Genomic DNA, 19,661 nt, shown 5'->3' with positions numbered 1-19,661 from the left:
TTTGAGATTTTCCTTCGTTATTTTAAAAGACAATTATTTAATAAAACATTTAAAATAGATAAAATCATGTTGAAAATACAAAAATTGGGTGTGAGACTTTCCTTCATTGTTTTCTCTCTCGGTGTCTCTTTTATTTTTATTTTTTTCTTTTTCTCACTCCACCTTCTTTCTATAAGTTCTTGCCTGATATCTCTCCTCCTTTAAATATGAGCTCATTTCACAATAGTTGACGAATTTAGGAAATATTTTTATTCAATTAGATTTTTAAATAAAGTTTTTATTTACTCTAAAGGCATTTTTAATCTTTTTTCCTTAAGATTTTGTTATTAATTTTGGTGGAATCAGTTGAGAAAAATATATCCTCTCAACTTATTTTTGCACACACCAAAATTTGGTTATTGTTCTTATAGAGCCAAATATATAATTTATAAAGACTTCAACTCCAAACACTCCTAGATTCAATTATACACTCTTGATTGCTATGATTCGGTAGTCCTCCTCTCTAGGGTACTCATTCTCTTCCCCAGTGTCAACACCCAATTTCAATGACTCTAACTAGGCTACATGCCCATAAACCAAAAGAAGCGTTACTGGTTTTGCATATTTCTAGGTGGTTCGTTGGTCTCCTGAAAGACTAAGAAGCATAGCACCATCTCTAGGTCCTCTTTAGAAGATGAATATATGGATCTTGCAACCACTACATGTGAGATCTAGTGGATTAGCTATATCCTCCAAGACTCACAAGTTCAAACCAATCTCCTTGTTGTGCTATGATAGTCAATCAGCAAGACACATCGCTCACAACCGCACCTTCCACGAACCTACCAAGCACATTGACATTGATTGTCATGTGGTTTGCAAAAGGATTCAACATAACTTGTTTCGTCTTCTTCCGATTCGTTCAAACAATCAACTTGCTGACATTTTTACCAAGGTCCTCCACCGCACCAATTACAAAGCAAACATTTCCACGCTTGGGATGCTGAGCATTCACCATCCAGTTTGAGTTAGTTTTTGTTGGTATCACGGAGCAGAATGTTTGGCGTTTGGGCAAAAACCAGGAGGGAGGGTGAATGGGTTCTTAATAAAAATTATGCTTTCAAAATTTTCCCTTTTAATATCAAAGATCAATTAAAATTCTTTCCTTTATTTTAATAAACATAATAAAATAAAGAGAGTAGAGAAGAGAAAATTGCACAAAGTATTTATACGAGTTCGGATCAAAAGACCCTACGTCCAGTTGTTAATCTCTAAAAAATGAGATTAATTCAATCACTAAAATAAACCAAACTTACAATCAATGATAAGAAAGATTAGGGTTTAGAAAACACCTCTCTTGAATCACACAAGAGATGAAGACACCTCCCTTGAAATCCACAAGGGATGAAAACACCTTCCTTGAATCACACAAGGAATGAACACCTCCTTTGAATCACACAAAGGATCATCGACTTCTCCTAGCAATAGTAGTAGCACTCAATCACTCAAGATCCCACTTGATGAAAGTTATCGCTCTACCCCCACTAGCTTTTTTAAAGTCTTCCCACAGAGAGTTCTCAAGTACTCAGACTTCTCTAACTTCTGTATTTTGATAATGAAAGCCTACCACTCTATTTATAGAAGCCTATTTAGAAATTAGGTTAATGTTCCTGCAGAAGAACAAATAAGATAGATTAGGCACAAGCGTCACCTTACCATGTAGCCCGCTATCTCCTCAGTTGGCCTCTTCCCGGTCGATACATGTTAGCTTGGACCCAGGAGGGGTTACCTGCAGAAGAGTCTCCGAAGCTCAAGTAAGTCAAAATTATCCTAAAGTCAAATCAGTGATTAATGAATATGTACCTTTAATTGCTGGTGTCCATGTGTATTTATAGAGCATTAATGATGTCTTATCATCCCATGGGCTAGGCCTTGACTTGGGCTCTAACTTGGGCTGTGAGTGGGCCTGGGCCCTAACCCAGACCCTTAAGGTTTATTGAACGCGGGGGCTTCCATCATACTGAGTTTATTGAAGTGGTCGGCCTAGGCTCTAATCTTATCGGATATGCTGGAGTAGTCGGTCTAGGCCGGCTACTTCCCTTGATGGCTTATGTTGGTGATATGAGGTGCAGGTTGTCCCCTTAGATGTTTAGTTTAGGTTAAAACCGGTACAGGTTAGGCTAACTCGGCCTAGGCTGGATACTTGGCTGCCTTGATATGCATATTGTTTACTTATTTGGTCGAGTTTGGCTAGGTGCGGTACACCAGTCCCCCAGCCTTGTCCGATATGAGTTGTCAGCCAAGGGTGATATGTGTTAATATGCTAGCGGAACCGGTTAGGTGTGATACACCAGTCCCCCAGCCTTTAAGTGTGGTGAACAGTGTTAAGGCTAAGAATTTGTAACTGTCAGAAGGTAGGTGAAGGGGTGTCAGTTGGTCAAATCGAAAAAGTTTTGGCGCCGTCGTTTTGAAGTGTCATATCCTTCGTAATGATGGTGTCGATTGGTTTGGGGTATCATTTTGGCGGGACGATTTTCGTCGTTTGAGATCGTGGACTATAAATATGGATTTGAAAATAGATGGGAGGTTACTTGTTTCATTTGCGAGAATTCTGAATCCAGAGATCTTGTGCACGTAATACTGTCCGACTAGTTCCCACTTTCGACCGACATCTTCTCGTAAAAAACAAAACCAGGTATGTCTAGTAGTGATAGCATGTCTACGTTTAGTAGTAGCGAGAGTACTAAGTCGGAGAGGAGTAAAGATAGGTTGTGACGAGGGTACGAGTTCTATGGCTGGTACCAGTGGGATGCCAGTGGAGGTTGTGAGGGAGGTTCGGGAGGATCCCCCCGAAGAGTTAGAGGAGAGCAACTGGCCGGCGAAAGGCGACTACGGGTGAGTGGCTGGTGATGTTCGTGATCAGTCGTCTCTGTTCAGGTGGTCCCGCTTACTGAACTCTTGGTTGAATTGCACACTTGTTATCTCCAAGGGTGTCAGTAGGGGTATTGTTTCTTTGGAGAGGGTCAGTGCTATCGACCGGGTATGCCACGGGCAGGAAGGGGCTACCGAAAAGTTCTTCTACATGTACATGTCCCACTTCTCTCAACTTCATGTACGATTGCCGCTAGACGATTTTACCATGGGCGTGTTGCGGGCGTTGAATGTGGCACCCACACAGCTGCATCCGAACAGTTGGGCTTATTTGCAGGCTTTTCGCATCCTGTGCCAGTCTTTATACTTGGAGCCCACTCCTTACGCTTTTTTGTATTTCTACGATACTAGACCTCGGCGGCTGGTTACTTGGCTATCCTTGATAAGCCGCCCTAGCATCAGCAGACTGGATGCCTTCTCCTAGTCTTTCAAGCATTTCAAGGACGGGTACTTCAAAGTCATCATCAAGGAAGGGGGTAAATCTCATTTTTTGAATGCGGATGGGAGTACCAAGTTTCCCTTTAGCTGGACCAACAATCCTTCTCGATATAAAGACATGGGAGTGGAGGAGTTGTCGGCTGGTGATAAGGAGGTGGTGGGGATGTTGTTGAAGTTTGTGGATAAGTTGCCCACTAAGGGCCTAGTTAGGGTTTATAATTCGGTGCATTCGATAATAGATATTGAAGGTATCTGCTTATTACTTAAGCTGTGTTAATAATGCTAAGTTGTTTTGATCCGAGTCGTGATATGTTATTGTAGGGCATATGGCGCAATCTGGCAAGAAGAATCTGGCGCTCTTTCAATCATTGAGGAAAGAAATGGCCGCTAAGGCCAAGGCGGCTGGGAAAGCTGATTTTCCCAACCTGCAGGAATCGGTGGTGGAGGTGCACGTACATGGCGGGACAAAAAGGAAGGCTGAGCTTCCGCCTCGACCCGGGAAGGGCAAAGATGTGAAGAAGATAAGGGCAGCTATTCTTGGAACGGCTAGCGGGGCGGGGTCGGCTAGTGGGGAGAAGGGGCCTGAAGCCGGGTTGATCGAGTTGCCGGAGATATCCGTTAGGAAGGATATCTCGATCGACCTCCCGGATACCGTTGTTAACTCTATCGATAATATGGACGTGGACCATACTGTGAGAACCATGGTAGAGTTTGGGAGCAAGGCCTTAGTCCTGAGCCGGCGTGTAGGGTCTCTTTACAGAAGGGAAGTAAAGGAGGTTGGGGAGTTGCAGGGTAAGGTGGATAAGCGGGAGGAGGAGAAGGCGGCTTTAGAAAAGGAGAAAGAAGGCTGGTAAGCGGAGAGGAAAAGGCTGGCAACATGGAAGGTGTGTTGCTTGGATTCTGAGGATAAACTGAACAAGCGTATAGGGGAATTGGAGGAAGACTATGAGGACCTGAAGGATAAGTATGATGGGGCTGTTGGGGAACTTGATGATTTGAAGAACAGCGTCATCCAGGAGCATATCAATGGTTTTGAGAAGGGGTTGCGGCAGGCGGCCTTCTTCCATCCAGATGTAGACGTCTCGAATTCAAGGTTCGGTGTAGATAAGGACATAGTTGATGGAAAGTTGATGAGGGAGAATGACGGGGATGCTGAGGAGGTGGAGGAGAAGACGACAGAGGGAGAGAGGAAAGCGGATGAGGCTGCAGAGGTGGCCCATGATTTAGTAGAGTAGGACATTGATTTTTTAAATTTGTAAAAGTATTATTGAGCCTATGTCTGTATTATCTGGTATAATATGTTCGTTGCGTTGGTACATTTCTTTGCGTTCATGCTTAATGCGATTAGTTTCTGTATGTTATCGAATTTTGACGATTTGTGGTGTATGTTATGTACGGCGTAAGCGATTGTATGTTTAAGGGTGTTCGACCCGGGTCGCTTACTTGGGGTAAGGGTGGGGAACTTAAACGAATTGACCATGAGTAAAGGGTGTTCGACCCAGACCGCTTACTTGGGGTAAGGGTGGGGAACTTAAACGAATTAACCAAAAGTAAAGGGTGTTCGACCCAGACCGCTTACTTGGGGTAAGGGTGGGGAACTTAAACGAATGGACCAGAAGTAAAGGGTGTTCGACCCAGGTCGCTTACTTGGGGTAAGGGTGGGGAACTTAAACGAATGGACCATGAGTAAAGGGTATTCGACCCAGACCGCTTACTTGGGGTAAGGGTGGGGAACTTAAACGAATTAACCAAAAGTAAAGGGTGTTCGACCCAGGCCGCTTACTCGGGGTAAGGGTGGGGAACTTAAACAAATGGACCATGAGTAAAGGGTGTTTGACCCAGACCGCTTACTTGGGGTAAGGGTGGGAAACTTAAACGAATTAACCAAAAGTAAAGGGTGTTCGACCCAGGCCGCTTACTCGGGGTAAGGGTGGGGAACTTAAACGAATGAACCATGAGTAAAGGGTGTTCGACCCAGACCGCTTACTTGGGGTAAGGGTGGGGAACTTAAACGAATTAACCAAAAGTAAAGGGTGTTCGACCCAGGCCGCTTACTTGGGGTAAGGGTGGGGAACTTAAATGAATTAACCAAAAGTAAAGACATAAAGTCATAAAGTAGGGAACCCTTCTTTTTATTTATTGAATAGGGGTGCCTCGTTAAAACCTCCTTGGCCAAAACCCTCCTTAGGGAAAAAAGACCAAAGTGAGGAAAAAGAGTACACTCGGGGTTACAAGTATTGGGTTCGATTACAATATACATTTAGCTGAAGCAGAACTTGAGGTGGGATACATTCCATGTGTTGGGAATCTCTTCCCCAGATAACTGCTCTAGGCGATAAGCTCCTCCTCCTGCATCTTCTCGTATGCGGTACGGGCCGTCCCAATTGGCGGAGAACTTGCAATCCTTCTTTCTAGCACTGCTGGCCATTCTCCATACTAGGTCCTCGACTACAAATGATCGTGGGTGTAGATTTGCATTATATTTCCTAGCAGCTCGTTGTTTGGCAGCTAGATTGCGTATTTGGGCTTTTTCTCTGAGTTTGGGTAGGAGGTCGAGATGTAAGGCCATGTTTTGGTGGTTGTGGGTTGGGTCGTATAGTTCTCAGCGCAGGGATGGTTCGCCAATTTCTACTGGTATCATGGTGTCTGCGCCGTAGACTAAGCTGAATGGGGATTCGTTTGTTGATGATTGAGGGGTGCATCTGTAAGCCAATAGTACTTCTATTAACTCTTCAGGCCATCGGCCTTTGGCGGTATCCAACCTCTTGCGCAGCTCTACGAGAATAACTTTGTTTGCTGCCTCTGCTTGCCCATTGGTTTGTGGATGTTCTACAAAGCTTGTGATGTGTTTGATGCCTAGGCCGGTGTAGAATTTGGCTAACTCCTTGTCAATAAATTGTTGGCCATTGTTTGTTATAATGGTATGTGGTACACCATATCTGCATATAATGTCCTTCCACACGAATTGCTGGACTTGCTGGGCCGTGATGGTGGTTAGCGGCTTGGCCTCGATCCATTTGGTAAAATAATCAACGGCTGCGATTAAGAATTTTACTTGCCCCTTGCTGGGTGAGAAGGGGCTGAGGATGTCCATTCCCCACTTAGCGAATGGCCATGGGGACAGTATGTGGTGTAGTTGTTCCTGTTTCTGATGAATAAGGTTGTCGTGCTTCTGGCATGGCTTGCACTTCCTGACATGATCCTGGCAGTCTGCTTCTATAGTGGGCCAGAAGTATCTGGCTCTGAGAACTCTTGTAGCCATGGTGCATGCGCCTGAATGATAACCACAAATTCCTTCGTGTAATTCTTTGATGATATATTGGGCTTGCTCTGCCATGACACATTTAAGTAGGGGTTGACCGTATCCGCGTTTGTAGAGGTCATCGCCTACCATAGTGTACCTGGCGGCTTTAGCCAGCCACGTTTTGTCTGCGTCGAGGGGGAAGTTGCCGGTTTTGAGGTATTGAATGTAGGGGGTGGTCCAGTCTTGGGTTTGGGAGGGGGTGACGTTGCTTGCTGGGGTGTGGGTTAATGTTTGGCAAGTGTGTGTGATGGAAGGTGTGGAGAGTGTTTGTTGTAGTAGGGATCGATTACGGTTTCTGAGTTTGGTGCTAGCCAATTTGGAAAGGATGTCGGCTCTGACGTTGTCGGTTCTCGGGATGTGTTCGACACGGACTTGTTCGAAAGCGGATTGAATAATCGCACGGACCAGATGGTAATACTGTAGGAGGATGGGGTCTTTGATTCGGAATTCATCATTTAGATGACCTAGGGTGAGTTTGGAGTCGGTTTTGCATGTTAACTTCTTGACGCCGACTTCACGGGCTAGGGAAAGGCCGGCGAGGATGGCTTCGTACTCGGCTTGGTTATTTGACGTTTTGAAAGCAAAGTGAAGGGATTTCTCGATGAGGATGTCGTTGGAGCCTTCTAAGACGATGTCAGCACCGGCACCCCTTGGGTTTGAGGAGCCATCTACATGAAGCGTCCACTGGTCCTCAACGGGTGTTTTTTGTAGGTCGTTGACGAAGTCTAAGAGACACTGGGCTTTGATGGGGCCGTGGGGTTCATAGCAGATGTTGAATTCTGACAGTTCCACGGCCCAAGATGACATGCGTCCGGCTAGATCCGGCTTTTGTAATATTTTTTGGATTGGGTAGTCGGTCTTCAAGGTTATGGTGTGGTTTTGGAAATATGGGCGGAGGAGGCGTGCTGCGTGGACCAAGGATAGGGCTAGTTTTTCTACCATCTGATACCTGGTTTCAGGATCTTGAACTGTTCTGCTCACAAAATACACAGGATGTTGTGTGCCTTCTACTTCTTGAACAAGCGTTGCGCTGACGGTATAGTCGGTGGCCATGATATATACCAGTAAGGGTTGGCTGGTGTCTGGTTTGTGGAGGATAGGGGGTGAGGTTAGGGTTGTTTTAAGTTTTTGGAAGATCTGTTCACAATCATCAGTCCACGTGAACCGGGCGGATTTCTTTAGGAGTTGGATTATGGGTTGAGTTTGTTCAGCTAGTTTGGGTAGGAAGCGAGAGATGGCTGTGAGGCGGCCGATGAGGCGTTGGACTTCTTTGATGGTAGTGGGGCTGCACATTTCGATGATAGCCTTGCATATTTCAGGGTTAGCCTCTATGCCGCGTTGGGTTAGCATGAAACCAAGGAATTTACCCCGGTCGACGCCAAATACGCATTTGTCGGGATTTAGGCGGAGGTTATATTGGCGCAGCGCGGAGAACACTGCCGCCAGGTCTTCAGCGTGTTGATGATGGCTTGGGGACTTGACAACCATGTCATCGACGTAGACTTCGACACAGTGTCTTGTTAGATGGCTGAAGACTTTGTCCATTAGTCGCTGGTAAGTTGCCCTGGCGTTTTTGAGGCCAAAGGATATGACCCTATAGAAGTAATTGACATCGTTTGTGATGAAGGCGGTCTTGTGCATATCTGCTGTGGCCATGGGGATTTGGTTATAACCTGAATATGCATCTAAAAAGCTAAGCACCTTGTTTCCTGCCGCGCTGTCTACGAGTCGATCAATGTTGGGTAAGGGGTAGGCGTCGCGAGGGCAAGCCTTGTTCAAGTCTGTGTAGTCTACACACATCCGCCACTTGTCATTGGCTTTCTTCACCAAGACAACGTTAGAAAGCCAAGTGGTGTATTGAGCTTCTTCTATAAATCCTGCGCTCAGTAACTTGTCGGCCTCCACCTTGGCCGCTTGTCGACGTTCTTCCCCAAGCTTGCGTTTTTTCTGGGATACGTAGCGGGCTTCTTTATATATGGACAGCTTGTGGGATGCCACCTGGGGGTCTACTCCAGGGAGGTCGGCGGCCGACCAGGTGAAAAGATCTGTGTTGTTAATGAGGATGGGTGTGATTGTGGCACGCTCATCAGAGTTTAAGTTAATGGAGTGGCCATTGGGGAGCTCCAGAGGAGTGGTGTCCTCGACTGGTTCAAGGCGGACATCCCGGCCTATTCTAGGGTCAAGGTCCTCGCCGGATAGGGCTATGCGGGAACCAGGGGGTCGTTCGATATGGTTGGTTTGTTGGATTGGAGTTGTGGTTGTAAGCTTGCCATGTAGCACTCGCGTGCCAAGCGCTGGTCACAGTGTATGGTCAGGATGTCGCCGGATGGGGCAGGGAACTCCGTGGCCAAGTGAGGGGTAGAGATGACTGCGCCAAGTGTATTGAGGGAAGGACGGCCCAGGAGTATGTTGTAAGATGTTGGCGCATCGACTATAAGGAAGCAGATTGGGATGGTTTTGGTTTGGGTTCCTTCCCGAAAGACGGTGTGGAGGTCTATGTAGCCCCGGGTGGATACTTGTTCGCCGGAAAAGCCGTATATGGGCTCATCATATGGGATCATGGCGGTGTCAGGAAGTTCTAATTTTTGGTAGGTGGCCCAGTAGAGGATGTCAACTGAGCTGCCTTGATCCACAAGGACTTTCTTAACAGCATAATTTTCGATTTCAACGGTGATGACCATGGGGTCATCCTGTTGGTGGTCGAGGCCGTGGAAGTCGTCATCTGTGAGTACGATGGGGGGCATACGACGTCTGTGGTGGGAATAGGTGATATGGTTGATGGATTGTATATGGCGGAAGTGTCTCTTTCTGGCAGACGAGGTGGAGCCTCCACTTGTGAAGCCACCAGAGATGATGTTAATGGTGCCTCGTAAGGGAGGGTCGGCAGGGGTGATGTCGGTGTGGGCGGGCTTTGGCTGTTGATTGTTGGGTTGGGTAGGGTGGCTATTGTGATGGGCGTCGTTTGGTTGGCGTCTGTGGTCAGGTCGCGGGGGGTGGCGGGATCGAGAGGAGGAGGAATGGTCATCCTTACGGATGAAGCGGCGAAAGTGGCCAGCACGGACCAGTTCTTCTATTTTATCCTGGAGTGCTTTGCATTCTTCCGTAGTGTGACCATGGTTGCGATGGTCCCGACAATATTTGGTCATGTCGGCGTTAGGAGGTGTGGTTGTCTTGCGTGGTGGGGGGAGAAGATCAGCTTGGAGGGCTTCGTCTAGAATGCGGGAGCGGGCTACTGTGAGGGGGCATATCTGGTGAAGCGAGGTTGGCGGGGTTCACGTGGACGGGTATCAGGGCGTGGGTGAGGTTGTGGGGTGGGGTTGGAGGTGTTGGCGGCGTAGTCGTTACAGAATTTGGTGTGAAGGGTTTGCATTTCGTCCATGCGGACGTAGTCGGCTGCACGTAGCTTGAGTTCGTACATGGAGGTAGATGTTGTTGGCGAAAGGGCCGGGTTGTAGGGTAAGAGTCATACATTGGAGGATCATCTCCTGGTTGAGGTGCGGTGTACGAAGGGCGGCTTTACTAAAGCGATCGATGAACGCTCTGAGTGGTTCATTGGGTTCCTGTCTGATACCCAGTAGGGATATGGTGGTGGTTTAATGTGGGCGGCTTCCAGCGAAATTGGTGGAAAACATGTGGGAGAGGATGTCGAAACTATCGATTGAGTAGGGCGGGAGAGTGGTGAACCATTCTAGGGCAGGGCCTTTGAGGGTGGTAGGGAAATCTTTGCAAAAGACTGCGTCTTGGGATGTGTACAGGGCGACATGGGTGATGTAGACTTTCAGGTGTTCGTCAGGGTCAGTTTCGCCGGTATAGCGATCCAGGTTGAATGGTTCCTACTGGGCCGGGAGAGGGGTGTTGGTGATGAAATCCGTGAATGGGTGGCGGCGTCTGGGCTGGTGAGGGGGGGCATGTGAGGTGGGGGTGGGTGGTTGATCATAGCAGGAAAGGTGGAGGTGATGTTGTGAGGAGGAATGTGGGTTGTGGGAAGATATTGTGAGTTGTAGGGTGGGATATGTGTGGTATGGAGGGCGGTGGGTATGTTGTAGGGGATGTGGGTGGTAGGGAGGGTGGGGGCGGGAGTTGGGGGTGCGGTGAGCCCCGGTTGACCAGATGGAAAGTGATGGGGATGGGTAGAGGTAACGGGTGTCTGTTGGGTGGTAGTGAAGGTGTGGGGGGTGGGATTGTATTCACTTTCTTCCTCTGTAGGCTGGAAAGCCGGAGACTTCACAGCTTCAGAGGTTTCTTTGGCTTTTCCCTTCAGGTTGGGATCCGCCTCGATCCTTCGCCTGAGGCGAGAGTTCTCTTGTCTTAGCGCCTCCATTTCTTCAGCACTGCGCTTCTTCAGGTCTGCGAGTTCTTGTTGCATCTTTGCTTGGCCGTCTAGGATGGCGGCCAAGTCAAGGGTGATGCTGGGAGGTCCAGAGGGACCAACATCCGCTTGCTTGTTCGCTCCAGCTCTGCTGCGGGTAGAAACCATCTTCAGAGAAAAAACTGGTACTAGAGGTGTTCGTCTCGTGCCCCACGGTGGCCGCCAATTGTTCCTGCAGAAAAACAAATAAGATAGATTAGGCACAAGCGTCACCTTACCATGTAGCCCGCTATCTCCTCAGTTGGCCTCTTCCCGGTCGATACATGTTAGCTTGGACCCAGGAGGGGTTACCTGCAGAAGAGTCTCCGAAGCTCAAGTAAGTCAAAGTTCTCCTAAAGTCAAATCAGTGATTAATGAATGCGTACCTTTAATTGCTGGGGTCTATGTCTGATCATCCCATGGGATGGGCCTTGACTTGGGCTCTAACTTGGGCTGTGAGTGGGCCTGGGCCCTTAAGGTTTATTGAACGCGGGGGCTTCCATCATACTGAGTTTATTGAAGTGGTCGGCCTAGGCTCTAATCTTATCGGATATGCTGGAGTAGTCGGTCTAGGCCGGCTACTTGCCTTGATGGCTTATGTTGGTGATATGAGGTTCAGGTTGTCCCCTTAGATGTTTAGTTTAGGTTAAAACCGGTACAGGTTAGGCTAACTCGGCCTAGGCTGGATACTTGGTTGCCTTGATATGCATATTGTTTACTTATTTGGTCGAGTTTGGCTAGGTGCGGTACAGTTAATAATATGAAAAGTTAAGTCGCAACTACCATAGATAATCGATTATCATAACTGGTAATCGATTATCAGATAAACTTTTATGAAAATATTTTTCTCGCTGTGATAATCTATTATCAGTCAGGATAACCTATTATCAACAGGTGATAATCGATTATCAGCAGTGATAATCGATTATTCTAGAGGCTTTTCTCAAAAATCAGTTTTAATTGAGATAATCGATTATCACTAAGAATAATCGATTATTCCAGTGAGTTTTGCAAATAAATAAAATTCTCTTGGTGCTCTACTACTTGAGTTTTGCCGTTTGACTCTTGACATACTAATTTAACTATTTCAAATAACACACACATATTACAAGACCTAAATAACTAAACTCCTAAGTCTTCAATGTATCTCTTGAATCGAAGCATTCTTTTAAGTCTTCAACATTTTTCCATGCATCATCATCAAGTCCTCCATACTTCTTCATAAGTCATCATCATCATCAAAACTCCTTAATGGAGGAAGATGTCCATCTTCTTCTTTTTGTCAACAGTTTTCTATCACTAATTTTCATTTAGTTACCTAAATGGTGTGGTCATGATATAGCGGAAACCAGTTGCATAGTTTTTAAACAAAACCGTTATTACCTTTGCTTGGGAATTAGGACGTGATTAATTTCCCAAAACCCATTTAGCTCACATAAAACTCTGAATAACAACACACATAACAAGGAAACATATGACATTCAAGCATCTATGGCAAGCATAAAATAAAATTAGAAAACAAGGTCAACTTCCCCTACTTAATAATTCTTCCTGACACATTTTGTTCCCAGCCTCAACCTCCACGCTCCACCATTCAAGTCCTCCTCTCTTGTTAGCCCCTTAACCTCATTATTGCCTTTCCCTCTTATCCCTCACTCTCCTACCAAACCCTAGAATCAAAGCCACTTATTTTCTTTGCTTTTGTGGTTACTTGCATCTAGAAAAAAATAAAAATGGAACAAAAAGAATATTATTCATTTGCTTTTTTTTAGTGGTAACAACGGTTGGAGAGAACAAAAAAACTAAAACCAACCTATTAAGTGCATCCATATTTAGGCCAACCATCTTAGTCATTTCTTCTTTTTAGTGGTAACAACAGTTGGAGAGAAGAAAAGAAAATATAAAACCAACCTATTAAGTGCACCCTTATTTAGGTCAGCCGGATTCAAACCCCTTGTTGCACACCAACACATATCTCCAACCACTAAGCCACATGCTTTCTCATAATAATATGCACACCACAAAATTATAAACATATATAGTTCACATTCCATAATTAAATAACTAATTAAAATGAATAAAATAACAACTTAAATCAATCAATTAATTTTTTCAATTAATTTTTTCATGTGTTTCTCTTTATTAGCACCTTATCACTACGCCAACAAAAGTTCTCATTAAAATATAAGTCACTTTATAACCTCACTCGAATTACTTTATGTTTTTCTCAGGTCTTACATTTGTAAAAATATAATTGCTCCAAATGCACACACCAAGAATTGAGCCTTTGACCAATAACCCATGAGAAGTTTCTAACTAACTATGCTACTTTTCACCTCTAATCGATGATCCCACTGGTCAAACTGAAGAACAACATATTAGCAATCAATTGTCAAAGTTTTAGCTCAATCTAACTGGTAACTAATCGGGAAACTTAATTTTACTAAAGCTGTGCAGACAAAAAAAACACACTCTCCCAACGTATGAAACTTATATGAAATTGCACAATTTTATGAATCTTTAAACACCCAACTTTGAAATACACCCTATAGTACTGTACCACACTAATCCACACTTAACCACCCACAAAACTTTGAACCATGCCTATCAATCTTCCATTCTAGGTGTATTTCACATCACCGCAACAAAGATTCAATCAACTAATTAAACAACTACGAATAGAAAAATGCACATAATGAATTTAAACTTGCCCTCAAGTAAACGATGCTCTTATGAGAATCCATTTCATTTACCAATTCATACAACCACAATGAACCAAATATAATTATGCACTTATAAGTTAGGCACATAATTTTACCACCAATTCACTTCAACATCACATTCACAACAACAAATTCAATCATAAAATACCAAACAATTTCACATGCAAAGAATCCCTACCACAACTGCAGATGAACATGAACCAAAATCAATAAACTTACCTATCATAAAGAAATCTCCGCAACCAAAAATTTCTCATAACAAATGTTTTGTTGTCCACACAAAAATATTTATCAAATGCCATCAAAATACATATTAATAACAAAAATTTCCATATATCCCAACAACCATAATACCTCATCATATCAACTTAACATTAAAAAAAAAATTCTAACCATGACAATAATATTTCCCGTACCAATATAAATTCTTAGATCACTTGTTCTTTCACTCAAAGATTACACCTAAGAAAAAAAGAAAAATTATTATTTCACCTTACAAGAGAATCCACTTTTTCCAACAGAATTATTACGTCAACAACATGGTATCATCATCTCACCATAAACTCATCCATAAAATAGAAGAGACATCCAAAAATAATATTATAATCATCTAGAAAATTCATCCTATCATCCCAACTTCAAACATTTTATAAAAGAAAAATATAGCCTCCTTTACAATTCCATATTCCCACTTCAAAATATTACTATGCATTTAACCAAAAACAAAAAAATAAATAAATAATGATTAGCTCCCTTACTACATATATATGATCACACTAAATCTTGCAAATGCATTCCAAAGAAGCAGAACCCACAACCATAATTCTTACCCCAAAGTTCCAAAGCAAAATTTATCCTCACAAAGACATTACAAGTAATACTAGACATCACATCCAACCAAGTAAAACTACTTCTGCATGATAATCACTACCCCACTCTAGCTTTCTTGTCACATGTTCCCTACCACATGATCCATTCTTCTAAAACCTGATGGTTCGAGTCGTCTTATCATCGCAACACCAGACATGTCTCCCCTACTCCTCAAGGACTTACGAGTAACAACTTCGGTGAATCACACATCGAGCACTATACTCAACAACTAGCTGGAACTTAGAGCAAAACATTTTTTCCTGTGTCAACTGCCTCGCACAGGCAAGAGAGTACAACACTCAAACTCATCATCTTCCACTACCTCACATAAGAAGAAGAGGATCCTTTCCACTAACTTGCACAGGCAAAAAAGTCATCCTTAGTTCTCTAGGTATGAAGGAGAACCCTACAACGACTTACCCTTCACGCTCACTCCCATGTGGGAGTGAAGTCCATACACAAGTTCCCAAAACTAGAACCAGAAGCTACCTCTACTCATCGATACTTATACCTAATAACCCCAACAATGATAAAACCAATAAAATTAAAAATAAAAAACAACGCGAGCCTTGGTACAAGCCTCCAAACCACTTCCCCTGATGCAACTCACTTAACTTTTCACGGAAAATTTGCTTCTCACGTTAAGACCACTAGCTCATTCCATTTTCATGTAACTCCTATACACTTTCAATCGATCAAAAACAGAGTTAACAGATTGATTTTACTGAAGATGATATCATCAACATACACTTGAACAAGTATAACATCATTTTCATGTTTTCTAATGAAGAGTGTTTTATCCACTGGACCTCTAAAATAACCTTTTGATAAGAGAAAATTGCTTAGCCTTTCATACCATTGTCTGGGTGCTTGTTTCAAACCCTATAAGGCGTTTTTCAATTTGAAAACATGGTTAGGATAGAGATGATCCTCAAATCCAGGAGGTTGTGATACATACACTTCTTCATTTAGGAAACCATTCAAGAATGTACGTTTCACATCCATTTGATGTAATATAAAGTTACACATGCAAGCATATGCTAAGAGTAATCTCATAACTTCTAGCCTAACTATAGGTGCATAAGTTTCATCAAAATCAATGCCTTCTTCTTGATTATAACCTTTAGCAACTAGTGTAGCTTTGTTTCTTACTATATTACCATCTTCATCCATTTTGTTTCTAAAAACCTATTTGGTTCCAATTATATTCATATCATTTGTTTTAGGCACTAGAAACCACACATCAATTCTTATGAATTGATTAAGTTCATCTTGCATAGCCACAATCCAATTACTATCATTCAAAGCATCATTCACATTCTTAGGTTCAATTTGAGATACAAATGTAACATGTTCACAAAATACAATCCTACGTATAGTAGATACTCCGTGTTTGATATCACCTATGATGTTGTCCTTTGATAAACCTCTAGGTTGGATCCAATCCTTGGGCAATTTGTTGTCTACAGCTTTTTCAGTCGACTGTTTTTCCTTTTCAGCCAACTGATTTCCTGCAGCAGTGGACTTTTTTACAGCAGAAATCTGCTCCTACAGTAGATCTTTTTCATCTGCATTCTTTGGCACTTGATCTTGTAACTTTGGGTTAGTTTCATCAAATACAACTTGCATAGACTCTTCAACAGTCACCAATCTCTTATTATAGACTCTATATGCATGACTTTGTGTAGCATAACCTAGAAAAACACCTTCATCTGCTTGTGCATCAAATTTGCCAAGACTTTCTTTGCCATTATTTAAGATGAAGCACTTACATCCAAATACTTTTAGGTGACTTAAAACAGGCCTCCTCCCTTTGAAAAGCTCATAAGGGTTTTCTTCAAAATTGGCCTAATTAACACTATATTTAAAACATAGCAAGCAGTATTTACTGCATCAGCCCAAAAGTACTTAGGTAGTGAGTTTTCATTCAACATAGTTCTAGCTAGTTCCTCAAGTGACATGTTTTTCCTTTCAACAACACCATTTTGTTATGGGGTTCTTGGTAAAAATTATGGTTAATGCCATGCTTTTCACAAAAGTGTTCAAACTTTTCATTTTGGAATTTCCAACCATGGTCACTTCAAATAGACACTATCTTGGAACTCTTTTCATTTTCAAGCATCTTGGCAAGTCTTTTGAAAGCATGAAAAGTGTCATTTTTGGCAGCTAAGAACAAAGTTCATGTGTACCTAGAGAAATCATCAACAATGACTAATGCATAAAGATTGCCACCAAGGCTCATGGTTCGAGATGGACCAAATAGATCCATGTGAAGCATCTCTAAAGGTCTTTCAGTTGAAACAAAATTTTTGGATTTAAAAGAGATCTTAGTTTGTTTTCCTTTTTGACATGCTTCACCATTCTCAAACTTGAGTTTTGCTAGTCCTTCAACCAGCTGTTTTCTATTCAGTCGATTGAAATGTTGCATGTGTATGTGACAAAGTCTTCTATGACATAACCAAGTATCATCCTCTTTTGTAAGCAAACAATGGATGCTAAATGATGCATGATGCAGGTCAAGTAGATATATATTATTGACACTTTTGCCTATCAAAACAATACTACCATGTGCATCGTATATCAAACAACTATTTGGTTCAAACATGACTTTAAAGCCTTTATCACATAGTTGACTTATACTTATCAAATTGTGTTTGAATTATACCATTTCCTAGGATTCTTCCTTTGTTGTTTTCTCCATAGGTTAAAAACCCTTCTTCCTTCAACACCAACTTTGAAAATTTGGTTTTATCTCCTGTCATATGTCTCGAACAACCACTATCAAGGTACCACAAATCTTTCTTATCACTTTTCATTACCTGCAAAACATATTTGGATTATTTGGTACCCTTTGATATGTTGGATCAATCATGGTTATGCCTTTCTAGATCCTTTTGGGATCCATTTCATAATCCCTTTAGGAACATCATATTTTCTAGCATGACAATTCTTAATAACATGACCCTTTTGCATACAATAGTTGCATGAAATGAATGGCATGTCACTTGGCATACTTTTTGAAAAGAAACTAGAGAACTTCTTGGTTTTCTTTTGAAAAGAAGGATTAAAACCAAGTCCAGCTTTGCCAAACACACAATTTTGTGAACTAAGAACAACCTCTAAGTTTGCTTCTCCTCTTGTGAACCTTGCACGGATCTTTATAAGGTATTTCACTTGATTTTTCAAAATTGTGCAGTTTTCACAGGATTTTGAGCTGACTGATTCTAAAACAGTCGATTGAATTACTGTAAATCATTTCCAAATATTCAAAATTAGTTTTTAAATCAGTTGTTTCTTTTTTCAGTTGACTAACTTTATTTTCCAGCCAATTGTTTAATCCTTTCAACCGATTATTTAATGCAGAAATCTTGTTTGCTTCATTATGCAACTCTTCAAAATTATGCAACAATTGATTATAGTCATTTAAGTCTAGAGAACTTACTTGGCTTGAGGAAGATGACTCATAACCAACCATGAGACACAAGTTGGCTTCTTCACTCTCATCTTGTGAGGAGCTACTTGTTGTTGAATCATCATTGTCCTCCCATGCAATGTATGCACGTTTCTCCTTTGGCTTCTTCTCCTTTTTCCTATAAACACTCTTCTCCTTTTCTTTGTTAGCATTTGGACATTCAATTTTGATATGTCCTTGTTTTCCACAGTTATAACATGTAAAATTAGAAGAGTTTGATTCATTGTGTTTGGAAGTATACCTCTTGGGATTACCTTTGATACCTTTCCTTTTGAAATACTTACCAAACCTCTTGACAAGGAGATTCAAGTTCTCACTTTCACTTGATTCAGCCACCTCATCCTTGAGTTCCTCATTTTTCTTGGTGTTAGTCTTCAAGGTTATGTTCTTAACCTTTTTCTCACTTGACTCAAGCTCATTAAGCCTTTGCATCTCAATCTCATGCTCCCTAAGCTTACCAAACAATGCAGCTGTAGTCAAAGTGGATAGATCTCTTGTTTCTGAGATAGTCGTGACCTTTGGTTGCCAAGATCTATCAAGACATTTTAGCACCTTGATGTTTAACTCTTCCTTGTCAAATTCCTTACCCAAGCCTATGAGATGGTTGATTATGTGAGTGAATCTCTTTTGCACATTCGTTATGGATTCTCCTTGTTTCATCTTGAATAGCTCATACTCTTGAATCAAGGCATGCTTTCTTGCTCTCTTAACATCATTGGTTCCTTCATGAGTCACTTCAAGAACCTCCCGCATTTCCTTGGCACTCTTGCATTATGAAACACGAAAAAACTCATCCATGTTAAGAGATGAAGTGATTCTTTTCATTGCAATCATATTGGGCTCTCCTCCTTTCTTCCTCATTCCATTGAGTCCATGGCTTATTAACTTTCACATCATCAAAAATATGCTTAGGAGTATATGGTCCATTTATGATTGCATCCCATATCCCTTGATCTATTGATTCAATAAAGATTTTCATCCTAATTTTCCAAAATTGGTAATTAATGCCACTAAACATAGGGGGTCTATGAATTGAGGCACCTTCACCAAAGGGTAACTTGTTTTCAACCATTTCAAGTAGTTCAAAATAGATTTAGGACCTTACTTGATCAAATTTCAAGTACCTTACTCTAGATACCAATTGTTAGTTTTGAAATGGTTCCAAAAGCCAAGAAGAGGGGGTTGAATTGGCTAGTTAAAAATTTAGGTTATCTTTGCAAGCTAGAAACCACCTTTAATTGAATCAAATAGATCACTAAGTTAAGATGCAAACGATACTGAACTATACACTTTCAATCGATCAAAAACAGAGTTAATAGATTGATTTTACTAAACAGATTATGTTCTGGTATAATCAATTGATTGAAACAATGCTCAAGAATGATCAAGATCAGTTCCAAATGATTATACAAACATGCTCAATGCTGCATATGCTATGAAAACATGCAAGAACATGAAAAAGATGGTTAAAGCACAAGTTTTTGAAACTTTAAAATGAAAATACAAGAGAGAAAGGTTAGAGAAAAGAGGACACCACGAATTTTTATACTGGTTTACTCAAACCTGAGCTACATCCAGTTTGTCAAGGCAACCTTA

Source organism: Vigna unguiculata, chromosome 2 (genome assembly GCF_004118075.2).
Source record: "Vigna unguiculata cultivar IT97K-499-35 chromosome 2, ASM411807v1, whole genome shotgun sequence".
Taxonomy (NCBI): Eukaryota; Viridiplantae; Streptophyta; class Magnoliopsida; order Fabales; family Fabaceae; genus Vigna; species Vigna unguiculata.
The sequence above is the reverse complement of the archived record's forward strand: the minus strand, read 5'-3'. Positions refer to the sequence as shown.